Source organism: Triticum dicoccoides, chromosome 5B (genome assembly GCF_002162155.2).
Source record: "Triticum dicoccoides isolate Atlit2015 ecotype Zavitan chromosome 5B, WEW_v2.0, whole genome shotgun sequence".
Lineage (NCBI taxonomy): Eukaryota > Viridiplantae > Streptophyta > Magnoliopsida > Poales > Poaceae > Triticum > Triticum dicoccoides.
In genome coordinates this window covers 637,079,629-637,107,043 of record NC_041389.1, presented here as the reverse complement: position 1 = coordinate 637,107,043, position 27,415 = coordinate 637,079,629, and the positions used below count along the sequence as shown (strand labels likewise).

Genomic DNA, 27,415 nt, shown 5'->3' with positions numbered 1-27,415 from the left:
ACACACTAAGACTCCATTTCTCTCTCTCTCTCTCTCGCACACACACACACTAAGACTCTATCTCTCTCTCTCTCTCACACACACACAAACGCACACACGTACACACAGACACTCCACACACACACACTAAGACTCCATCTCACACACACATGCTAGAGGCGGAGCATTTGTTCCTACCACCCTTCATCCAACCTTACCCGTATGATAAACAATCACCTTAATTTACTTGCATAACATGGACAAATTCCACTTTACTTTAGTAGTCAGCAAACTTATTATCTGTAACCTTATAAAAAATGGGTTGGCGATGATGGTGTGCCTGCCATCTTGTAATACAGACCGTCTGATCTATATCTGACAGATAAAAAGCAAACTATGATAATTTTACAAAAGATACCTGCACCTCTCCACATACTTATCTCCCACAACCTCATTGCTCAGCAATTAAAAAAGGAAGTCTCTGGAACAATCTAGAATGGTGGCCGCTGCCGCCTACCGGCGCCATCCATCCCCATGCCTCCGCCCATTCCGACCACTAGTCACCACCATGCTCCACTCCTCCTCACCTTATCTCTCATCTTTCATTTTTTCGATGACATTCTCGAGATACCAGTTTTCTGATAAAATTCTCGATATATCATTAGTTTTTATACATGGGATTACTCCTGCATGGGTCAATCACAACAAGTGTTTTGTAAAAAAATGCATATTGATGTTCCGTGCAATGCACGAGCATCTTGCTTGTAATTATATAACGCAAATCACAAGCAGGAAGTGACATTTTTTTACACAACCACGTTAACATGGCCACGTAAATCACTAGCTAAAGTAAATACCATTATACTTATATCCCGATGCAAAAGGTTGAGTACATGTCCGAAGAGTAGAGTCGCACACACACACTGTGTCTCTCAGAATCTCTCTCTCACACACACCAGTTACGTGGCGCCCAGTTAAGCAGACACACATGTTACAATTTGTGCACCCGCGGGTACACGTGATGTTGCGCATTTATTTAAGCCGGAAGGCGAACCCAAACAGTAGCTGCATTCATTCCCCTCCCGCCGCCTCTTCTCTGGTCGCCGTCGCCCGGTAGCCATGGCCCGGCCGAAGGTAAAAACATACGCCATACTCCTGTCGGAGCGGCGCTTTAATATGGAAATTTTAGTGGTCATGCATGCATCTTTTTGTGCTAGCACTCCTATATAAGGGTTGACCGGTCGCTTCCTGCGGACATGCACGGGCGATGGAAGAGGAAGGAGAAGGGAAGCAGGCTGTGGAGTAACGTTTTTTTACCAAAATTTCTTAGGAAACTGAGTGCAATGATTGAGTAGTTTTGAAAACTACCAGTACTACACCTGAAACGGTTTAAAACCAATACTCCCTTGCCAGCGCGCGCTTCCTGCGTGGAACAGTCAGCGTCGCCCTGGAGGGTTAGTGCCACATTAATGCCTGGCCAAGGCGGAGGCAACCTCTCACTGGCGCCGGCTTTGAAGTGGCCCGACGGCCGAGAGAGCGCCGCTTCCTGATGCACGCTACTGCTCTGCGTCGAGACTGGCCATAGGCCCTATTTGGATCCATGGGTTAGAGTTAGTTTGAGCTAGTTGGGGCTCAAATAGCCCTAAAGTATCCAAACATGAGAGTTTAAATTGGAGCAAGTTGCAGCGAACCCACCAAAAAAAAACTATCCCACCCAAGAGGTGCTAACTGGAGATACTTCTCATTGGGACCACTGAAAAATCACTTTTCTCTCTCCATCAAGTGCATTTATTGTCAATCTAACCCTGTCACCCAAACACCTCTTTGGCTACAGTTAGTTCAGGGTTAGTCATGAGTTAGTCTAACCTCTAGCTAAGTTAGAGTATCAAACAGGAGCAACATAGGACCTGCAAGTTTCTCAAAGCATACAGTCAAATTCGTACGTGAAAGGATTTTTTATTTTTGAAAACGGAACATGAAAGGAATTTTTTTTAGAATGCTCTTGGCATGTCTCTAACATGTGATGAGTTAACCGACCTCAATAGACGGCGAAAACACCAGCCCACCGCACTTTGAGAGAGACGAGGAGGGAGAAGCAATACATGCTGCTGGACTGCTAGAGATAGGTGTCGCACGGAAGCCAAGAAATATGGTGATAGCGTGGGTTAGCCATGTACTAGTATGATGTAACTACACTGGGCTGCCGTGTTTCGTACTCTTCCAGTCCACTGTGGAGATGGTTGGTTGATTTTATATCGCTGAATAATATTAAACATTATGAGTGCAGACTTTCCACCACGAGGTTCCTAGCTCCTTCTCGGTCGTCGGGAATCTATGTTCTTGATCTATTTTTTTGCGTGAGCTTTGTTCATCTTTTTGCCAACACGCGAGACATCTAGCATCAAGGTGCATGAGTTATGCAAGGATCGTTCCATCTATATGAAGAACACGTGGGACTAGAACTACGATACGGACATGTACCCAGGAGTGGACATACGAACCCGAGTAATGTAGCGCAGTAAGTGAAGTAGAAAGGCACAAATGGTATGAACATGCATGGCATATAGGGTGTGTTTGGTTGCGTTCTTGTCTCAGCATAGTTGTTCCCTCTTCATGCATGCTCAACTCAACACCCCTCTTCATGCATGCTCTCTTAATGCATGCTTCTAGTGTATTTGTGCTAAACTAGTGTGGACTCATGCACCCTTCGTACACTCTACCAAACACCCAAAAGTAGGCCGGGAAGGGAACTCTTGGGCGGCATTTTTCTCTTACTACGTACTACCACTAAATGTTGTACGTGCAATGCATGGTGATGTTATGGAGTACGTGCCTAAGTACTATACTACTACTATATTAGTTGGAGGCACATATTAACTTTTATATTTGTTTAGGTGTATGCACCGAGACCTTCCAACTAGACGTGTCTTTCTCTCCAGGTCGCACATGGTATCGTTCATACCACTAAGTACTACTACGTGTGGTCTCCGACCCAGAAGTGGAAGAAGTGGAGACACTCTACCACGCTGTTTTTTTGCGCTGGGCTCTACCATGTTGTTCATGTCCCACTCCTTTCGTTGACGTGTGGGACATCCATCATGTGCCATGTTTGGCACTCTTCGTCATAAGAGTTGAAACGCTAGCATTCATCAGAAATAAAAAATAATTATAAATCAGTAGTGATACTATTTTTTTTAGAACCAATCAACAGTGATACTATACCACATGGTTTCCTTGCTCCTCGATATCGGAAAGAATACTTCCGTTCGCCAACATGTGAGACGTCGACCATCCTGGTCCACGTGCCATGCACGCAGAACTCCAAGGGAGAGTCACCCCGGCCGTCGCGCCGCAGTAACAATGACTAATAAGCCGTCAAATCACAGGCCCACTTCCCACTTTGAATTTGCTCGGACGAAGGAACCATCATGAATTAGTTGAATTCCGCTTCTTGAAGAAAACTACTGTACCAGCAGTACTGCTAGCTATAGTAGTTACTCCAACAAAGGCCTCCTTTCGTTCATAAGATAGGAATTTTATAGGAATATGAAAATCATAGGAAGTGAGATGACATGCATCTCAATTCATATAGAGAAAGAGATTACATTCGATGCATAGGATAGGAATTTTTCCATTTAGTCTAGGTTAATGTACTGGTAATTTTCTCTAAAAACTACAGTAGTAACTAGTAGTACTGGTACATGCTCGTACGCACACACAGAGACACACACTAACTATTAGTACTACTACTTCTCACATGATGGCCAGACGTTGTTGTTCTCCTTCTCGGCTTTGTCGGCGACACCCCACCGTGCTTGGATCTCCGCCGACCTCTCCGTAGCAGCGCGTGCGTCCTTTTCTTTCTTGCAGTGGCGGGCCTCTCTTTTCTTGAGTGCTTTCTGACTTTTCCGCTCCCTCCGTGCGGCTTTGGCCGCCTCTTGCTCTACTTCCCATTCAGCCTTGGCATCTTCAAATTCCTCCCACATAGGTGTGAGGTCGCGAGCGGTGATGAACTCGCCACGGTGCTATGCCATGGCTTCCCTACCATTTTGTGTGCGCTCGTGGGCGGCGAGGAACTCTGCGCGGTGGGATGCCATCGCTGCCTTACCATTTAGTGTGCGGCGCGGTGGCATGAACGACGCATGGCGAGAGCTCTGGGGTGGAGTGGCTGGACAACCGTATAGTGCATTGGTTTGTCAAGAGGTCAAGGATAGAAGACGAAGGAAATTTCGATTCCCCTTCAATCCTGGTCATTTATTACCGAGTAACATGCATTGGCGGTCACCGAACTTGTCTTGATAACTCACTTTGATCATTGTATACGAGATATGGTGATTATACGGTCACTAGCTCAGCGTATAGCTCCGTATTTGTCTGGTTGACTAGTCAAATAGTCCGCATGCGCCTCATCATCTCATGTTCTTTATCTATTTACGCGGGCCTACCTGTCAATGGAGAAAGAAATACTGTAAAAACCAAAATTATGCGTATGTGGGGAATCAAACCACAGACTCGTCGCTGCAATGCACCCTCGTCAGCAAAATGAAAATGAAATACTTTGCATCAGACACTCACGCTCATTTTGTCAAAGCATGCTAATGCATGCACGTCGCCCTCTAAATCAAAGTACTGCTCATGGCGCAACGCAAACGGAGAGCCCATCACCTGCGCACCTCGGCGGTGCCTGACATTACTCTTTAGATGTTTGATGGAGGCCTACGTGAACGCCGAGCATGTATTCACCTGGCTCAACACCAACGGTCATACTCGGAGCGCCTTGCTCATGTATATCATCCATCACAACGACAATGTAGAAAACAACCTAGCTAGAGAGGGTACTATGGTAGTATGGTATGGAGTATGTACTATCATGAGCGACCTATCTTAGTGCCACTGCACACGAGTGTGTGTCTGATTGATTCGTCCATTATTCGTAAGTTATGCATGGTTGTGTGGTGTCTATGGTGGTCGTCAAAGGCTAGCTGGCGACGAGAGCGGTTGTCAATACGTGCCGCATATGCTTCAAAGGCTCGTCATCCATGAGTTCACACTTTACCACCACGCCAGCATCTGACCGTCCTGGCATACCGAAACCCCTTTCCTCGCTAGCGTGCGCTTCCCGCCTGAAACGGTCACCGTCTCTCCAGAACGTCAATGCTGCATTCACTGGACTTAACTGCAGGTGCAATTGGTTTGTCACTGATATGCGGGCCAGATGCCCGTTGGGCCCACATGTCAGTAACCCAACGCATCTGCAGTTAAGTCACTGAAGCAGCGTCCGCATTCACGCCCGATGAACCTACTCCGGCGCCAGTTGTCCATCCGTCTTTCGTGGCTCATTGCCATTCACCCCCTATATTAACTTGAGCCCCAGCTCCCAGCCATAGCCAAACACCCACACTTATTCTCCTCTGGTCCCTTCCTTTTGTCGGCACCACTCCAACCATGGCCTCCTGGCGCTCCGAAGCTCTCTTGGACGTATTTTCACATGAGCAGATGAGGAACATCGGCGGCTCCGCTCCAGGTGTGCTCCAAAGCTCTCTTCGACGTACTATCGCAGAAGCAAACGAAGGAGATCACCAGCACCCCACCGGCCGCCCTCCGCCACCACGACCACGAAGCCGGCGCGCAGGCGCGGGTGCAGCTGGCAGCGAGGGAGAGTAGTACACGGTAGGTCGCCGCCGCTCTGGTTCCAAGAAGGCCACCGCTACTCTACTCAGTCGACGCCAAGCTTGGTGGGGTAAACAGCGGCGGCCGATTAGCTGCTTGACGGGGACATGGAGGCAGAAATCTTCAAAACCTTGTGCTTGGGAGGAGGAGGAGGTTATCGAGGCGGATGAGGAGGAGGCAAAGGCAATGGTCGGCTTTCTCGGGTTCATGGCCGGACATGGTGGTCGGGCGCCGGCGATCGTTTAGATTAGGTTTACAGTAGGTTTTAGTACGGTTTGTCTGAAATATGTAATGAATTTCGTCTAGTTCGTAGGAAAAGTTTTCGAAATGTAATGAATTTCATCCGGTTAATTTGAAACTTGCTTTGTTTGCAGGAACTTTGTTCGGTTAGTTCATATAGTTTTCAAAAGGTATGCACGCAGCATCAGATGGCATCCATCAGTGTCCTCGGACAGATGTTGGTGTAAATTTGTGGGCCAGCGCTGGAGATGCCCTAACTATCATGCTATAATCACTAACAATGCTCCATTATTTGGCAGGGAACAGTTATCCCTCGATCAAAATTAGGTCCGTGGTGTTTCGCACTCCTCCCGCGTAAGAGTGTAAACTCTTGCTTACATAAAAATGGAGCAAGTGGACGACACTATAGCCCATCATATCACTCACACTAGCCCGCCTAACGAGCGGGAAAGCACCGCCCTCACCATTTTGTTCTGAATTTCTGTCGATCGATCACACAAAAATGTTACGCTTCACAAGTTCTAAAGAAAAAGGCGGCACACTTATGATTGTACGCGTTGCACCCCCGACAGTCTGGCTCGCACGCCGCTCACTAGAGGGGACACGTGTTGTCTTGCAATTTCACTGACATGTGCGAATAAAATTGAACAAACCGCCAATAGCCGAAATCTAATCGCTCGGCGGGCGTCGACTGAGAAGAGAGAAAACGGGGAGGGAGAAGAGATCTCCCACCCGCCGTGCACGGACTCCAAGGAATATATGGTGATAATGTGAGGTGGGCCATGCTGGAGTCCAAACCGCTTCCAGAGCCCGCTCTGACCGCCCTAGCCCCTCAAGACGCCAGCTGCCCGCTGCATGCATGCATAGCAAGTAATAAAATACTGGGCTATAAGCCCACTTATGTGGAGGAGAGAGAGGCATTGCCAAAGTCAAGGAGTGGGCTCCGCAAGAGCCCGTGTCCACACGTGCTCCTAGTTAAAATAATAATAATTCTAAAAAACTCATTAAAAACAATTGTGTCTAAAAAAATAAAGGAAAAAAATCATTTGAGAGGAAATAGATAGAGAGAAAGTGAGAAAAATTTGTAACCTTATAGCCAACCTTATAGTCAACAGTATGGTAGCATGACATGAGGAAGGAGGGAGTGGTGCACATGCCAAGTTCACTGGGCTGCCGTGTTTCACACTCCTCCATTGTAACAGTGGAGACAATAGCTTTCATCAAAAATAAACAATGAATACTCATCGCTCGTCCTCTATATTGGAAAGAATACTTTCATTCACCGACATGTCGGACGTCGACCATCCTGGTCCACCTGCCATGCACAAAATTATCCTGGTCTACCCCGGTCGTATCGCAGGCCCAAACTTTCCCACTGTAAGTTGTTCGGACGAAGGAACCATCATTACTTCATTGAATTTCGCTTCTTCAAGAAAACTTACTGTACCCGCAATACTGCTACCACACGCGAAGACTGGACGGCACTGTACCACGTCATATCACTGAAACCCACTAGGCCAAACTATCCCGCCTAGGTCATCTATTTTGGAATGGAGGGAGTACGTCTCTGCACTGCTATGATTTTGTGTTGTACGTCCCTGTGAACCAAATGAGGCCTGAATTTATCCATGTCGACTATTGTCTGATCGATCGCTAAGCCTACAATTTTAGGAGCTAGGGCTATTGGTCGATCGACGACGGATAAGTATAAGCGTACCACGAGCTCATCAGCCCCAACATTTCTCTTCGGTGAGTGTTTTGCAAGTACTATATCTCGCACAGTAGCTAGCCTACTAACACCAAGAATCATCAAACAAGCCATGCTGATATGATAAACAGTTCAAACATACATCTAAGCATGCCATATATTACATCAAAAGCTGGTGAGGATACATCTGTTTCCATAACTCGGAGAGGGTTCGCATGGTTCACTATCAAACAAAAGTAGCAAGTACCGCCCACACAAGACAGTGCACTAGCCCTAAGATGGTTTGATAACATTCACTGTTCTGGTAATTAAACACAGGGCAATGCAAACTACCCTGAAGGATTAGCGCGGCCAACTATTTCTTGTCATCAATCTCTCGGGCAATGACCACAGCATGGACAATGGCATGGGAATCGATCTCCGGGGCAATGTCCACAGGACTGACCGCACCATCGGAATCGATCTCTGGGGCGATGTCCACAGGATGGACAGCGGCATCGGAATCTATCTCCGGGGCGATGCCAACAGGATGGACCGCAACATTGAAAACGATCTCTAGGGCATTGTCCACAGGACGGGTCGCGACATCGGAATCATCAAGGACATCCACTGGTACCTGCACAACCCTAACATATTAGCAAGCACATTGCAAATAATCAAAAACCACAACTATGGTAATAAGCCATTATTTTTTACCTTGTGCAGCCCACCGAGGGATGTCATCCCTCCGGGGGCCATCTCCCCATCCTCGATGGGGGCCATCACCTTGCCAGGGGAATACTGCTTCTCAACGTCGACTATCTCCTCAAACTCGTCCTTGAGCCTCGCATAGGTGGCCATCAGAGTTTCTAGGGTAGGCATGGTGGGGCCCTTGCTGTTCTTCCAACTTTCTTTGAGGAGTTCGTCCACCAACATCGTCAACTCTTTGGCCAGTGCTTGTTTCTTGGAGTTCTTCGTCTCCATGGGTTAGCCCGCCAACATGGTCAACTCATTGGTCGGTGCTTGCTTCCTGGAGATCGTTGTCTCCAGTGGGTTGTCCGCCGGCAACTCTTTGCCTAGTGCTCCAGGATTCATCAATGAACTGACAAACAAAAAGCAATCGAATGGAAACCACAATCGCAATGAAAACGGGAAAAGAATAGGCTGTGAGAATCAGTCGGCGCTTCACAAAAAGAAGATTCTTGGAATGAAAATATAGCAGCATAACTGATTCGCCCACCTTTCCTTCGTCGGTACAGAAGAAAAATGGCAGAAGTGAGTAGCCTGGAATGAGGTTTTCTTCAAGAAAGGGAAGAAAGGGCTTCAACGAGCGTTCCAGTGAAATGATGGTTGCTTCGTCCAGTCCAACTTGGAGGCCACCTTACCACTGCTGGTAAAGGTGTGTGTTTTGTGATATGACGGGTCATGATGGCCACACCGGGGTGACAGGTGAGTCTCGACTGTAGCACCTCGCTGTGATTTGGTGGATGGCACGCGGGCACGGATGCTTTGATGTCCCGCATGTAGACAGAGCAGCTAGTCATATCGGAGTGGTCAATATTGTGCACCGCGACCAAGGCGGAGAGGAAAACAAGAGAACTACGTAATTAATGCATGTGTTTAGTTAGGGTAGTTTTGTAAAGTACGAGATACATTCCTCCAATCACAAAATGCCTGGGTTCATGAGATTTGAGATTTGAGCCCTATAAACCGGAAGGGAGGGAGTACTGCACGCGGTGTAGTCTAGTCACTTGTTGAAATCTCTAGAAAGGCAAATACTCCTTTCCGGTTTACAAGGCTATACTACTCCCTCCGTCTAAGTGTATAAGTCATATTATGAAAACCAAATAGTCCCAAAACACTTAGGCGCTGTACATTAACTTCTACCTTGTTTCTTGTTTCTTGACATATCAACCAATAAGATATGAGCGGTGTGCATGCTTTTAATGACTTGAGACTACCAAAGACGACATGCAGTGGCTAGTTCATTGCATGCAATGCTATTAATTAGCAAATAAACATTGGTGACCCCAGGAGGAAATGGTGCTAAGCACGTGGACCTATGTAGAATGAGTATGAACCAATGGATGATGGAGTTTAATTGTTAAACAATTCAGTGAGGGAAGCTTAGCTACAAATTCAATGACTTACTCACCTAGACGGAGGGAGTAGCTAGCAAGTACTAGTACTACAATAGTGGGCTCAAATAGCAATTTTGTTTCATGCAAGAGCCTGGCTACAATATGTGTGCTCCAAGGCACCGCACCACGCGAGCATTCGCAACTGCCACGTTCGGGTTGCGCTTGGCTCTTTGCCTCTTTGAGAAGACAAACAATGATGTTACTCCTACTTCCACAGTATCCAATCCACTGGTGCATGTCCGTCCACCTCGTGCGGGAGGGATAGCGTGTAGCGAAAGCTTCTACTTATTGCTCCTGCCTTTGCCTCTATGACAGGTGGGCCCAACAGGTGGTTGGCCCTCCTGTCGTGGAACCAAAGGCAGGTGCAGTTAAGGCACCGAAGCTCAGTCCGTGAGGGAGATGGCGTTGTATTAATCAAACTTCTCGGTCTTGTACGAGTTGATGCGACACATCAAAGCAGTGCACTCGATATAAGCCTTTTTACACATTTCAAATGGACTACAACATACGGATGTATGTAGACATATTCTGCTTCATATGTAGTCACTTGTTGCAATCTCTAAAAATATTTATATTTGGAAACGGAGGGAGTACAATGCATACATGCATGCCGTGACTTTCCTTTTGATACTTGCATGTGTTGATTTGATGCACCTTGCCAAATTTTGACTATAAATTTAACTAACCAAATTTTTATGCATGTCACAAAAAATTACGGGGCTGTTAGGATTGTGACTATGTTTGTCTTATGTTGCCACATTACTTTTCCCACACTTTCCACACTTGCCTAACTTGAGTTGTTCAAATTGTTAGACACTCTTTGTCTTGCCTAAGGGAATCTTGCCACAATTTTTGTGTCTATGACATGTGGGGTTCACTGCTAATAGAAAAATTCTTGTCTTAGGTGTGGCTAATAAAAAAGACTTATATTTAGGAACCGAGGGAGTAGAAAATATAAATGATAATGCATGTTGTCTGCGAATTTTAGTCGTGGGCTTTGTTCACAATTTTTACGAGGGGTGGTTGTTCATTTAATGGAGGGACTTGTCGTACCAGACTTGAACGATACAAAGTGCGACCTGGCACACCGTAACACCACTTGGAACAAGCGGGTAGCTATCTAAAAAAACAATCAACAACTAAAAAACCGCGACCTGGCATGTAGTACACAATTTTAAACGATTGTTTTGATGGAGCGAAAATGGAAAACTACCCCACTACGTATATATAGGCAGGAGCCTCCGCGCTTGCTTGCTAGGGTTGCTCTATTCACACACTCTCATCCTCTCCAAATCTAAACAAGATAGGGGTGGTAACAATGTCTTTCTCCCTTCAAAAAACACTGCCTTTCTATCCTCACCGCTGGTTACAAATCCGGACGTATCCTCCTCCGCCGGTGAAGGGGAGGAGGGGCAACGTTTAGGCCGTCGTCGACAGCGAGGGAGGAGACCCACTGCCGGCCGCACCATTATCTCTTGCCGAGCGCCGGTGCAGGAGGTCCACCGATCCCTTCTTCGTTGCCTGTGGGAGGATCCGGCCTCCTGCCGCCCACCTATCCACATCCCGACGACCTTCGTGTATATCTTTGTTCGAAACCGCCTTAGCTCTACTTCCCCAGCTTGCTACATTGCTGCATGTGCATCATTTTCTACCTGTCAGCCCCACTCGATCGGATGGTCCAACGTAACCTTTTTTTCTTCTGTTGTTAGAGGTAAAGCTACTTCATGGAGTCGAATCTTGTACTCCCTCCGTCAGGAAATACTTGTTATTGAAATGGATGTATCTAGATGTATTTTAGTTCTAGACACATCCATTTTGATGACAAGTAATTCCGGATGGAGGGAGTACTTGGTTAAAACAAGAAATAAAGTGGGGGTGGGGGAATTTAGTATGTACATCAGACTTGGTAAAAACAGGAAGGAAAGGGGGTGAAAGTAGTACAGACTGGTCATCCAACCGGTCTCTCGATCGAAAAGGGAAATATAGGGGTAATGCTGTACACAGTGGTATGACGAGGACTAGATTTGCTACCCACACATAGGAGTAGGTGGCTAGAGTGAACAAAAATGGGATCAACCCAGATATGTTTCTTGGATGTTTGTTTCTCGGGGAAACAAACTATGAATCACCACTTTATGCCCTTGTTTACATACATGGTGCTGGACTGCTGGTGCACCCACTGTCCCATGCCCTTATACCAAATATTTAACTTTTCTTGATCTAATGTCCCTGGTAAAAATGAAGCCATGACAAGTTTAGACAAATGTTTTTCCGTGTAATTGTTTGAGACTCTCACTATTTCCCCTGTACCTTTTTGTGCAAACAGGGATATCCAATTCACCTGGTTGTTGTTGTGACCTTTTGGTGCACTGCGCAAAACTCTTCATAAAAGAAGTGACTTTTGTGTTGTTTAACTGGAATGTCAAAATGGAACAGTTGGTTCATTTCGGTGGAACTGCACAAAGGGAGATCTGTGTTCCAATCCTCATCATCCATATTGGCGCCATAACCTTCCTTTAGGTAAGAATGATATTTAATGCATGTGTTCATCTCTATTTTCCGACTGCCATGAGAAAATAATGCTATTTTTTACTAGTAGACTAGTACTCCCTCACTGACAAAACCAATTCTGAAATAGAAGGCCAATCATGTACTTGGTTTCACCAACTGGTGAGGAGAAAGAGAAATAGAGCATGAAGAGGAAGAAGAAGAAGAAGAATAAACAATGCCAGGGCAATCTTGCTGAAGCCAGAGGCCTCAGTCGAGGCCATTCAAGGGCTCCGGCAACGACTACCTTACATGTGAGATGATCCTCCAGGGAGCCCTTCCACTTCTGCTGTCTCACTTAATTAATTAGGAGTACTTAAGTACCACTAATTTATTGCTGCCTAATTTTCCTGTCGGAGTTAAACAAATCTTTAGTAGGACCCTATGCTGAATCATGTACGTGTGTATGTTTGTCTATGGAGGTGAATCATGTGGTGGAGCAGGGAGGGAATATTATTAGTGTCATGACATAATAGTGCTATTGTTTTGCATGTCAATTTGTTGCCATTAGTTCAATGAGGCAATGTTTTGTGTATTGTCCATCATGAATTTGATGCTACTATTTGAGTAATATGCTAATGTCTTCCTATCCTTTCTACCTAAGATAATGAAGGTTTCACCTTGTTCCTACTTGTGCAAACAGGGATCATGTTGTGCCAATCATACATTTTAGTGGAACTACACAAGACAATACAATGAACTGTATCCCAACCAGTGCCTTAACTCTGTTGGAAGTTCTTTATAATCTTTCGATATAATCTCAGCACTGGTAAACAAGAGTGATTTCAACCATACATTTGAAGTGCATAAAAATATATACTATTGGGTGATTCTAGTGAGTGCTTTATCATCACTTATGGGACTACATGAATAAGCTTTTTTTCTCTGGTTGGTACGTGCCTAAGGCCTTCATCCATATTAGTTTGTTGTCATCTCTATTTGTATCATGCTACTGTCATGAGAAAATCCTTTATCTTTGCACGTTAAAGTTTTGCAACCTATGATAAATGGCAATGGTTTGAGTGTTGAGCTAATTGGCACTGATTAAATAAACTAATACTTCTCTTTAAGCAAGACTACTATGTTGCTAACTTTACCCATTAAGATAATGAGGGTTCTTCTATTTGTTAGTGTATGTTTCATCAACTAGTCCCACTATTACAGTAATCTCACTCTCCCAATATATGTGCCAACAGGGATGCTCGATTTTGGTGGAACTGCACAAAAACTTTGGGTGCTTCATTGCCTCGACAGCTTCCGTCCTTTCATGTCAGTCGCTAATCTCGGCTTGCTTTCTTCCTTCGCTGTCAGTCGCTTCACTTATCTCGGCTTCCAGTCAAAGGAAATAGTAACTGATATGCTACTTCACATAGGTTGGTACTAGTCTTTATCCTGATTATTGTGCTTCTCATGTATTGGTAATTTGGTATTGTGCTACTGTTTGCCGATTTTATAAAGGAGTAACTTGGAGCCTGAACTCGCAGGTAAATCATTGCATTCGGTGATTGCAGTAGAACTGCACAAAATAATCAGATGGACAGTTACTTATGTTGCTGCCATGTACTCCAAAGTTCACTCAGACAAGCATCGATGTTGACAAGAAGTGCCCACATTCATTCGAGTATCAACCGGCGTCAACCAGTTGTCAAACTCCCAAGTATTAGGAGAGTAAACGCCAAAAATATTGCTTGGCACATAGCCCAGAAGAACACAGTCCAGTCTTTGGTCCCAACTTGTGCCTTTTGGTTATCGGAGATATGGTAGCGAACTGTGTGGCATGGAGTCTAAAGATTCTAGACAAGTTGGTTGACGCGTATATTCATCTGGCACTTAATTAGGCTGGACGCCAAGGATGCTCCATTTCAGTTGAACTGCACAAAAAATTTGGGTGGTTCATTTTCTCAACCGCCTCCTTTCTCATCTGCAATGTAGAATTTTGGCGAACTACAGGACCAAAATGAGCCAGTAAACTAGTTGGATGAAAGTAATAGCCAAGTTGCTCAAACCTCGCTCGACATGAGGCCACTATTTGAGGATAAACCTACAAGCAAAGTTCAGATTGTCTGTGCTGCCTCTTATGTACTCGAAAATTTACTCGTACAAGAACTAAGTTTAGCAAGAAGTACCTCTGACTGAACAACATTTACCTGTCCGTACCATAGGTAATTAAAGTTCGTCCATGGATCATATTGGCTGTGATCTCAATCATTTGGATGCATAAACATACTGAACATGTGTATATCTGAATCTTTTTGTGAATTATGTATGAATATTGTCGTGTGATCTATCAATCACTTGGATGCATAGATATGCTGAGCTTGTATATATATGAATCTTTTGAGTTGTTGATAGTGAATGTTGGCTATGAATATGAACGTGTCCTATGAACCTGAGTTTGGTATGAATGTTTACCTTTTTTGTTGTATTTGTGTGTGAACTTGTTAGCATGCTTACTGTGGGGTATGTGATGTGTGGGTGTCAACGACACACCTTCTTCCCGAGAAGAATTGCACCTGCTTTGTTAGGGTAGCAACGGCGCATCATCTCTATTTAATCTTTTTATTACTGTGTCTTCCCCTCTCCCCCGCTCAACCCCTGTCGTAATGTTTTCGGCCTCAAAACAAACATAGTACTGCGTTGTTTTTGGGGATTGATGGAAAATCAGGTGCTAGTTTCTGTAGGTTGGCCCGCCCAGCAAATGGGCTGTTGGTGCACCACGATGGACTGGGAGGCTAAAAATACAAGTTGTATGGTGCAAAGGAAAGTAAAAAATGCTATCGAGAGCCATCCACTGAAGAAAAAAATTGCTCCTGATGTGCTTCTTCAGTCGTGCCGCCGGCCCCCTCTTTAATCCAGTTCGCTCGGGGATCTGGTATCATTTTTTTCTAGAGGGCGAACAAGTATCAGCTAGACCTAGGTTTTGTATTTTAACATGCGTAGCCCACGACATACAGAGACAGTGATTTCAACTTATTTTTTGAGGTCCATACCGGCCTATGGGCTTTTTCTTAAAGATCGGCAGCCCAATGTATTTTTTAATAAAAGTAGGTCTATGTTCTATTTATCTATATATAAGAATAATAATGCTGTGTCCAATTTATGTTTTCCCTTCTAACCACATTATATATATTTATATTATTACTATTATTGTATATTTTATAGAGGCTTATATATAGATTATAAAAACATCGCACGTGTTATTAACTTATAAAAGTAAATGTTTAACAGAACATGGCAAGGAAAATCCTGGTTGTTTTTGACTGACATGCAAGGAAAATCCTAGTGATTGCGTACAAAAGGTTGTGAAGATTTTAAGGACCAATTTAATAATAACATGCTCATTTTTATTTTGAGCAATAAGTCGCTAATTTTTAATTTTTTTATATAATGTGCCTCTCCGTTTTATTCTTTGATATTAATTGTTCCTTCTAACATAACATTATATATATAATGATCCCAGCTAATTCATGTATTTCAAGGAAGTGCAAATGGGCTGGGATTTCTTAGAAAATATAAATGGTCCTGATTGACGCGAAATTATTTGTTCACCCAGCCCAGCAAATGGACTGTACATTCTAGAAAACATGGGTTAAATATATGCCACATTTTTGCAGGCTGACATGTGGGCCAATGGGTCGAAGCCTACGCAGGAGGTTGTCAGCTTGGTCAACAAATGATTGTGACATCCACAACCATTGGATTTATATCCAATGGACAACATGCACCTTCAATCTCTCGTCTTCTTCCTCCAGCGTCGCCGGGACCGCCTGGTCCGGCCTCCGGCGGCTAGCGGTTGTGCTTAGCATTCATCGCTGCGAAGCGCTACCCCACCGCCAGCCAGGCTATCCCTCCCTCGACACCTCCTGTTATTCTCCATCGACTGCAGCCCCACGCTGCAACGGAACCACTTACAACCCTTCTCCTCCTCTCAATCTGCGACTCCATTGCCGCGTCTTCCCATCTCCGAGTCGTTCCTGTCCGGGGACTCGCCGTCGTTCACCGCCTCACTGCGCTCGATGTGGCATGATCAACAAACGAGAGACATCGTAAGAGGACTGTACGTAGAGACCCTGACGGTTGGGACCCATGAGGTCCATGGTCGCACGCAAGGAAAGTTCCTCCTTATTAAGCTGAAAAAATGTTTCCTCCACCTAACAGCTGGGACCCACATGCTGTATCTTCGCATGGAAGGAAGTGCCTCCTTGTTTTGCAAAAAAAATATTCATCCCGTTGACAGCTGGGACCCGTCAGATTTGGTGACTGACTTGTGGGCCTGCTAAGTGGACGTGTATGCAGGGCTTTCTCAACTTAATCATCAAATGATTCTAGCAGCTGGACCGTTGGATGTTATTCCAACAATCGTGCTCCTTCTTCAACCTCCATTCTTGCTCCTGTCTCCCGTGGGCGACACCGCGGCTGTGCTGCCGCGCACCTGAACCAGTCAACTTTTCAACTCCTCTCCATCTGCGACTCCACTTTCCCGTCTTCCCCATCTCTGGCTCATTCCAGTCTGGGGCCTCACTGTCGTCCACCGGCCTTGGTGCGCTCGACACGGTGTGGTCAACATGGTCAACAACCAAGAGTCATCGGAAGATGACTGTACGTGAGAGGCTGACAGTGGGGACGCACCACGCACATGGACACATGCATGCAACGGAACATGGCGTGGTCAACATGGTCAAGGAATGACTTCCATCGGAAGTGTACTGTACATGGAGAGGCTGACAACTGGGTCCACAGCCGCAGCAAGGAAGTGCCTCCTTATTACATGGAAAATCATGATTCCTCCACCTGACAGCATGGACCCACTGGATGGCCACCATATTTTGCGAAAAAATGTTTCCTCCTGACTGCTGGGACCCACCTGACAGGCCACCGTATTTCATGAAAAAGCGTTCCCCCCGCTGTCATCTCAGACCCACCGGAAGTGCCTCCTTATTAAGCAGAAAAAAATGAATACTCCCCCTGCTAGCTGGGACCCACCTTTGTGGGAGACTGACTTGTGGGCCCACTAAGTTGATGGGGACGGAGGGCTTTGTCAACTTAGTCAATATGAACGATTCTAGCTCCAGTGACCGTACGATGTCCATCCAACGGCCGTACTGCTTCTTCAACCTCTGGTCTTCTTCCTCCAGCCGCCCAAAGCAGCGCCAGTCGTGCCGCGTGCTCCTGCCTCCTGTGGTCGGCTGTGATGCCGCAGAGGCCTCACCGCCCCCTACTACTCCCGTCGCTGGCCAGGCCATCCCTCTACTCACCCACACCCCCTGTTATTCTGCGGTGACGACAGCCTCACACCATAGCCGAACGAGTGAACCCTCATACTCCTCTATGCGTGGGCATCCACTGACGCGTCTTCCCCAGCTCCGCTTCGTCCCCTTCCTTCCTAGGCATCACCATCGTCCATCGCCCTGGTGCTCACATCGCGGCGTGGTCAACGTGGTCAAGGAACGACTTCCATCGGAAGAGTACTGTACCTGGAGAGGCTGACAGCTGGGTCCACGGCGGCCGCAAGGAAGTGCCTCCTTATTATGCGCAAAATAATGATTCCTCCACCTGACAGAATGGACCCACTGGACGGACCACCATATTTTGCGAAAAAAAACATTTCCCCCTGACTGCTGGGACCCACCTGACGGGCCACCGTATTTCGTGAAAAAACGTTCCCCCGCTGTTGGCTCGGACCCACCGCAAGTGCCTCTTTATTAAGAAAAAAAATGAATACTCCCCCTGCTAGCTGGGACCCACCTTTGTGGGAGGCTGACTTGTGGGCCCACTAAGTTGACGGGGACGGAGGGCTTTGTCAACTTAGTCAATATGAACGATTCTAGCTCCAGTGACCGTACGATGTCCATCCAACGGCCGTACTGCTTCTTCAAACCTCTAGTATTCTTGCTCCAGTCGCCCAAAGCAGCGCCAGTCGTGTCGCGTGCTCCTGCCTCCCGTGGCTGGCTGTGATGCCGCGGAGGCCTCACCGCCCCCTACTACTTCCGTCGCTGGCCAGGCCATCCCTCTACTCACCCACACCCCTTGTTTTTCTGCGGTGATGGCAGCCTCACACCGTAGCCGAACGAGTCAACCCTCATACTCCTCTACGTGTGGGCATCCACTACCGCATCTTCACCGGCTCCACGTCGTCCCCTTCCTTCCTAGGCATCACCATCGTCCACCGCCCTGGTGCTCTCATCACGACGTGGTCAACATGGTCAAGGAACGACTTCCATCGGAAGTGTACTGTACCTGGAGAGGCTGGCAGCTGGGTCCACGGCAGCCGTAAGGAAGTGCCTCCTTATTACATGCAAAATAATTATTCCTCCACCTGACAGCACGGACCCACCGGACAGGCCACCTTATTTCACAAAAAAAACGTTTCCCCCCTGACTGCTAGGACCCACCAGCTACATCTTCGCATGCAAGGAAGTGCGTCTGAAAAAAAAGATTCGCCCCCCTGACTGCTGGGACCCACTAGCTACATCTTCGCACGCAAGTAAGTGCGTCCGGGCAAAAAATAAAAAAAAACGATTCGCCCCCAGGACTGTTGGGAGCCACCATCTACATCTTATCACGCAAGGAAGTGCGTGACAATCAGCACCTACCTGGTCGAAGCGTATGTAGCATTGTCATTCTGGTCGCGAATGTGTATGTACATATTGGTCAATGTAGAGGCGCGCACGTGTCTTAGTAGAGGTACGCACATGTCATAGTAGAGGCGCGCACGTAGCATGTACACGTATGTACAGCGGCCAGTGTGCATGAAAGAAAATATGGCCACGTACGTACATATGAGCGGGGTCTCGAATGCCTACTCGCGCATATATACGTACAGCTAGGGCTCGTGTACATGGATGGGTCAGAATGGAGAAACAACATCGTCGTCGTGTTCATGGGGAGCCAACTGGCTGAGTGGGAACAGAATGCATTGTCGTGTTCATCGGGAGGGCTTGGACGGAACAGGAGATGGAAACGAGGCCTGACGTATCGCAGAACGGAGGAAACGGCCTTGTATTCGACCGGCCATGTTCGAAACGGGATCATGTTCATCGGGAGGGGTCTGGCGTACTGCAAAACGGAGGAAACGGATTTGTGTTGGACCTCCTACGGTTGAAACGGGGTCCTGATGATCGGGTGGGGTGTGGCGTACCGCAAAACAGACGAAACAGACGTGTGTTAGAGCGCTACGGTCGAAACTGGGGTCCTGTTCATCTGGAGGTGTGTGGCGTACCACAAAACGGGACTCCACGGGATATTGTTCATCTCCACCATCGACCTCCTCCAGCCTCCACGGGCTACTGTTCATCCACCGTCGACCTCCTCCAGCCTCCACCTGCGACTGTTCATCCACGTGCTCCTGTTCATCCAGCCTCCACCGCGCGCTACTCCACCGGCTACTGTTCAACCACCCCTCCATTGTCTACTGTTCATCCAGCCCTTCACGGGATCCTCTTCATCCAGCGCCAACCGGCTCGATCGGTCGGGGGTCCTGCTCATCCAGAGGCAACGCCATGGGGTCCTGTTCATCCACCCCCTGCAACGCTCAATATAATTCCAAACCCCCCTGCAACACTCACTGTTCATCTAGAGGCAGCATCGTTCGGCTTAAGTTAGCAGCAGTAGCGAAGGAATTGTTCGACCGCTCGGGTTCAGTAACGCGTACCCTGTAGTGCAATCGCTCGGGTTCAGTTAGGCGATGCCTCGCTTGGGTTCAGTTAGAGCCCAACGCCTCACACACACACACACGCGTAAGTGTACAAGAGACACGTGCATCGCTCGGCCCCCGAACACCCACCATAACTGGGAACTCCCCGAAATTTTCCTCGCCCTCGCTTCTGCCACAGTTTTTTCCGTCATGGACGGTCCAAAGAATGTCATGCAGCTGCGTCTCCGGCCCGCCCAGGAAAAAAACCATTTTCTGTCATGATTTTTTGTCATATAAGTAGGAGCCCACCACATCTATGATGATACCGGGTTTTGTCACAATTATCGTCATAGAAGTGTCATAAGTATGATAGAATTTTTTTTCGTTTGGCCCAAAATGTCATGGATGTGTCTTTTTTTTGTAGTGTTAACCTTCTCATCTGAAATTTTTGCTGCTCCTGCACAAGCCTCGGAAGTAGATACACAGTTATCAACATAGCCAAACTTATCCATTATCGCCCTGAAGATGAGAATAGTTAGAAATAAGTAATGAGTTTAGCACATCCAAAGGGGGAAATGGGTTTTGCATACTTTAGAATCACATTGCAGTTCTCCACAAACACTGCTGCTTCAGGATGATTTTGAAGAAATGATTGCCCAGCTGGCTCTTCATATTCGATTGCCCATTTTGTACGTGAATGATCATAAGTTATGTGGTGGCCAAGGTGCTCTGTCTATGGAAATGCACAATCCTCTTATGAAGAACATGCAAATTGAAAACACATTACCAGCTAGGTGCAGCCCTTCATACAAACTTCCACAGCCAGTAAAAATATCAAGGGTTGCAAGACAGTTCTCTGGTGTTTCATCCTTGTGTTTATCCTAACCGGCTTGCTCATCATCACAAATCTTCTTCCCTTTATTCTTTCTCGAAGCAGGCGCCTTCCTTGCCAGGGTGAACTTAACATTGGTCGGTATGTGGTTCATAGACAAGGCAAACTCAATCAACTATATGAAGAAGTTTGTCAACAAGATGAGATGAACACCCCCGCAAAAAATATAAAAAAAGATGAGATGAACACAAAATTAAATTTGGCAATATCATTCTGACCTGCTCGAGAGCTCCAGTGCCAGGATCATATAAATGTTCACAGTAAAAGGCATGCTCAACTACTACTGGAAGATTTGAATTTGGAAGGTCATCCTTTGCTGTAACCTCACATGTTCCCTCTATCATCCCAACAGGCACACTAACTATATCTTCATTGTAGTACCCTGGATCAAACAACAAAGAAACTAGATTAAAGTCCAAGTGTAAAAACCATAAAGTTAGGTGGAATCATAGGCACAATATGAAGGTAATGATGCACATAAAAAATGTGGTAAACATAAGGCAGAGTGCCAAACCTCTCTGATATCTGAAGTGTAAGCTTTATCCGATGAAATATCATCACTCCTGTATAGCCTTCTTACACTGACTTTTGTTGATTTCAGATTAGCTTTATGAGACCCAGAAGCACCATTAACACTCTGCAAATGACATACCACATAGGACTTCAGGCCCACATTTCTTCCAGCCCGGTAGGTCCCACGGCCCTCGACTCGATGAAAAAACTTGGGCTTGATATACATGAAGTCATGAACATTGTATGTGACATTTTTGAGGACAGAGCTGGTCTTTGACAGTATTTTGAATTCATCACTAACCGCTACTCGCTCCTCACAGGAACTACAAGTGCCAGTTCCATGACACATTTTCTCATAAGAGAGGGAGAAAAAGGCACCTTTCTCAGCACAGTATATGCTTTTGCAGATATACTCCGCCGGCAAACCTTTCTTCTTCCTATCCTCTGCATTGGCCTTCTCCACCCTAATAGCTTCCAACTGGTCTTTTTTGCACTTGTGACCCTAGGGAATGAGCTGGAAGTTGACAGTAACTGATTCTCTCATGTCACCTACATTGAACTGTAAACAGTCATTGGTAAAGAACACCTCTCTTTCATTTGCGGCGTTGCCGAGGATAGTGTTCGAACCATTTTGCAGAAATCTTCGATGAATCATTTGTGTGCCATCACGTGTCTCATACATATACTCAACAAAAGACATAATGGCTTCTCCTGAATCACCTTCCAATGTGACTGCCCCACCAACAGCGATACTTAGATCTCCAACTCTAACACTTCTATACAGACCTTCTCCAGCAGGTGTTTTTCCAACCATTTAACCTTCCCATTTTATCTCTTCACAAACATCTAATGATGTCACTCTAGACCTTGTTGGTGGCAAGGTGCTCGAAACATGTTCCTCGCCAACTTCAACCTCACCTTCAGCATCATCTTCTTGATTTTCTTCCTGTTCCTCCTCAAATACCTTTTTCTCATCATTCTCACCTGTTGGGGAATGCAGTATTTCATAAAATTCCTACGATCATGCTCGATCTATCTAGGAGATGCACAGCAACGATAGGGGAGAGTGTGTCTACGTACCTTCGTAGGATGAACACTACTAGGAAAAGGCCTACTAGTGGCACACTAGTTTTGCCTACTAATGGCGCACTAATGGTGCGCCACTAGTACCACGCCACTAGTATTTTTTACTAATGGCGCACCACTGGTGCGCCATTAGTATCTGGTATACTAATGGCGCACCACGCCGTGCGCCATTAGTATAGACCAACATGCGCCATTAGTATGCCTCTCAGGGGGGTATATTTACCCATGTGCTTTGGCATACTAATGGCGCACTTTGGGGTGATGCGCCTTTAGTATCCTTTCTACAGTGTGCCATTAGAGTGCTGAGTGGTGCGCCATTAGTATGAATATTAGGGATTTTTTGTTTTTTCTGATATTTGCGCATGTTACAAAATATATTATTGGACAGAATATAGACAGCACTACACAGCAATAGCAGATTCATCGAATACAATAGAAGATTAGACTCCGAATACAATTCATCATATTAGTCTCTGAATTCAAAAGACTGAACAAAGATAGAACATTACAAGTCTCGAGACCGCGAGTAGCGAGTTTGTCTTCACATTACAAGTCGATATCGATCATCTAAACTACCATCACATAGAAGAGAGCTGCGGTCATCACGATGAGCATCATCGCGATGAAACTGGTCTTCATCCGGTTCCTCCAACGCTCCCTCCTCTCTCCCGCTAGATAGCACGCATATCTAGATTCCGCCTCCGCCCTAGTGGTGTACCCTTTGTAACTGTTACCGCTGAAACGGTGAACCTGTCTCCAACACTCCTCCCAGTTGTCGTAGACTCCAGGAACCTTACCCTTGTACACGACATACGACGGCATCTCTATGCACTAGCCAAACAACAAACAATACATAAGCAATATATAAGTATGCAACAAAAGGATCAGAAGAGAAAAGCAAGACATTAATAGCACGATTCATGGTCCTACTAATAAATAGCATCGATTACATCTAAGTTGAACGACTATCCGAACCAAAGAGACATACAAGTTTATTAAAGTTTAATTACAACATGAGCTAATCGATGTTTCAGAACTACAAATAGCATCACTACATTCGACTCGACTCATGGGACCGGAGCATGGATGAAGCCACCGTCTTTCATGATGGTCATGAAGTCACGGGCGTTGTCAGCCTGCATTTGCAGCATTGTGTCTATCCCACTGTTGGACGGTTGATCTCTGAGGTAGTACTGCCCCGAGGTACGAAGGACATCTGGATGGATGATTTCTGCAAACTCCGACTGGATGCGAAAGAATTCTTGTCGGAGGTCCGCGTCTTGGATTGCCGCCAAGCTTGCGGCCCAATCATTGAGCTTATTTGGTAGCAGAAGGTGATTATGGTCCCGTACGATCGCCCGCATGTGATGGAGGGCGTAGTAGGCATCCTTCTGACCGCCAGGCGGCTGCTTGACGTAGGGGAATGTCGTATTGTGGGTGAACACGTGCCTGTCGTACCTACGAACTGGCCTCTTAAAGGTGCCTCCAGATGTGGTGTAGCCGGGGAGAGCATCATCAAGAACTTTCTCGATATTTGTGTAGTTTATCTTGGAGTCACGGTCCGAGTCGAAATACGTAGCCATGGAATATTTTGGGCTTAAGAGGATGAGTATGCAATGTGTGTCACTGCACAGAACACGGAATGTTAGGAAAAAAAGAACGATCGAAATCTAAGAAATCATATGTTACGGGGCGGTGAGGGGACGACTTACTTGGGAAAGTAAGGCGCGAGGAAGTTATCCTTATCTGGGTTTGCCAGAATGACGCCTTCGAGGTCTGAACTCGCGACTTGCCGGTCCCCAGCGCTGCCCATGATCTGGGCACGCATGTAGAAGGGGTCGACTATCACGATGTACATGGTCTTATCTCGAATGATCCTCATCTCCATACTCAGCGAAAACAGCCGAACGAAGGTGTAGTGCAGCGGATGAAGGTTAAACATAGCAAAGATGCCATCCACAAAGCCCTTGCCCTTTGGCAACTTGGCCACAAAAACCTGGTATGCCACATCATTCTGGGAGAGATGCCGCTTCTCCAAAGAAAGAACACTGTCATGCAGACTCCGCATAGCACCGGTTGCAGCATTGAGCATATTTGTCGGTAGCATCGCCCTACCCGCCACATGCGCCCTCCTCGAGATATCCTTAGGTGAAGGTGGCCCGTCCTGAGCACGGATCATACTCGGTGCTGGCTGGCTCGCACCGGCGCCCTCGGTTGTCTTTCATTTCTATCCCTTCTTCTTGATCTATTGTAATGGGATCGAGTTCTGCTCACAGACCGCCTTCTTGAGCGTGTTGGGGCTGATAATATTTCGCACCTTGGCTATCTGAGGCTCGGTGAAGGCGGCAGCTGGAGGCGTCTCCTGAGAACTGAACGCCAGACGATGCCTGTTGCAATTAGGTTTCTCCGTGGTACCAGCTAGATCGCGGTCGTCTTGATTGGGTTCTTGAGAAGGAGGCCCGCAGAACTCGTCACCGTACCCATGTTCGTCAAAGTACTTATCGATGTTGGTAAATGTACCGTCGTCGTTGTCGTCGTCGTCCCGATCCTGTGCCATATGCATGTCCAAATCCTGTGCCATAGGGATGTCCGGCATGTCCGGTAGTGTTGCGGCGTTCTTGCCATGTCTTGGCGCCGGCACGACTAGCGGTCTTGTCTATGGGGTGGTGTCGCCCGCCCCCAAACAAATCTGGCTCTTCGGCCAAAGCAGGGGCCAGCTTATGCAGGTGCCGAGGGTCATCTCATCATCTTCGTCGGCCCCAGCGGGTCGAATCGGAGGTAACAACTCGACGCAGCCTTTAAGCACCCGAACCAGTTCAACCCTATACACTGTGGGTGGCATTGGATTACCATGGAACATGGGGTTGCCCGGTTGAATGATTCTACCCTTGGTGACATCGACCAACTCGCCGCCCACGAAGTGCAGGAGAGTGCAAGGAACGTCAGCGGCGCCCTGCAAAAACATGTAGGCGTCAGGGATGCCCAGTCAAATGCATGGAGATGACGTCATCTGCCGAGAGGCTTAGTTACCGTGATGCCGTCGAGCTCGGCTAATGTTGGGGCACCGCCAACGACGGGCATGCAACTGACGGTGGGGCCGCTTGCTGGCAAGGTGCCGGCTGATACGTCTCCAACGTATCTGTAATTTTTTATTGCTCCATGCTACTTTATCTACTGTTTTGGACTATATTGGGCTTCATTTTCCTCTTCTATATTATTTTTGGGACTAACCTATTAACCGGAGGCCCAGCCCAAAATTGCTGTTTTTTTGCCTATTTCAGTGTTTCAAAGAAACAGAATATTAAACGGAGTCCAAATGGAATGAAACCTTCGGGAACGTGATTTTCTCACCGAACGTGATCCAGGAGACTTGGACCCTGCTCCAAGGAACAACCGAGGCGGTCACGAGGGTGGGGGCGCGCCCTCCTCCCTAGGCATGCCCCCCTACCTCGTGGGCCCCCTGTTGCTCCACCGACGTACTCATTCCTCCTATATATACCTACGTACCCCCGACAGATCAAATACGGAGCCAAAAACCTAATTCCACCGCCGCAACTTTCTGTATCCATGAGATCCCATCTTGGGGCCTGTTCCGGAGCTCCGTCGGAGGGGGCATCCACCATGAAGGGCTTCTACATCAACACCATAGCCTCTCCGATGAAGTATGAGTAGTTTACTTCAGACCTTTGGGTCCATAGCTAGTAGCTAGATGGCTTCTTCTCTCTTTTTGGATCTCAATACAATGTTCTCCCCTTCTCTCGTGGAGATCTATTCGGTGTAATCTTCTTTTTTGCGGTGTGTTTGTTGAGACCGATGAATTGTGGGTTTATGATCCAGCTTATCTATGAATAATATTTGAATCTTCTCTGAATTCTTTTATGTATGATTGAGTTATCTTTGCAAGTATCTTTGAATTATCCGTTTGGTTTGGCCAACTAGATTGGTAGTTCTTGTAATGGGAGAAGTGTTTAGCTTTGGATTCAATCTTGCGGTGTCCTTTCCAAGTGACAGCAGGGGCAGCAAGGCACGTATTGTATTGTTGCCATCGAGGATAACGAGATGGGGTTTTTATCATATTGCATGAATTTATCCCTCTACATCATGTCATCTTGATTAAGGCGTTACTCTGTTTTTAACTTAATACTCTAGATGCATGCTGGATAGCGGTTGATGAGTGGAGTAATAGTAGTAGATGCAGAATCGTTTCGATCTACTTGTCTCGGACGTCATGCCTATATACATGATCATACCTAGATAACTTCATAATTATTCGCTTTTCTATCAATTGCTCAACAGTAATTTGTTCACCTACCGTAGAATACTTATGCTCTTGAGAGAAGCCACTAGTGAAACCTATGGCCCCCGGGTCTATTCTCATCATATCAATCTCCATTACTTTATTACTTGCTTTGATTTTACTTTCCTTTTACTTTTCACTTTGCATCTTTATATCAAAAATACCAAAAATATTATTTATCATCTCTATCAGATCTCACTCTCGTAAGTGACCGTGAAGGGATTGACAACCCCTAATCGCGTTGGTTGCGAGCAGCTATCGTTTTGTGTAGGTACGAGGGACTTGTGCGTGGTCTCCTACTGGATTGATACCTTGGTTCTCAAAAACTGAGGGAAATACTTACGCTACTTTGCTGCATCATCCTCTCCTCTTCGGGGAAATCCAACGCAGTGCTCAAGAGGTAGCAAGAAGAATTTCTAGCGCCGTTGCCGGGGAGGCTCACGCAAGCAAGTCAACCATACCAAGTACCCATCACAATCCCTATCTCTCGCATTACATTATTTGCCATTTGCCTCTCGTTTTCCTCTCCCCCACTTCACCCTTGCCGTTCTATTCGCCCTCTCCTCCTCTCTCCTCCTCTCTTTCTCGTTTGCCTTTTTCCGTTGCCTTGCTGTTTGCTTGTGTGTTGGATTACTTGTCACCATGGCGCAAGATAATACCAAATTGTGTGACTTCTCGAATACCAATAATAATGATTTCCTTAGTACTCCGGTTGCTCCTCTTAATAATG

General features: G+C 46.5%; 1 pseudogene; it reads right to left on the bottom strand.

Moving 5' to 3' along the window:
- Positions 1-27,415, bottom strand: part of LOC119310353 — a 180,415-nt pseudogene that overhangs the window by 10,762 nt on the left and 142,238 nt on the right.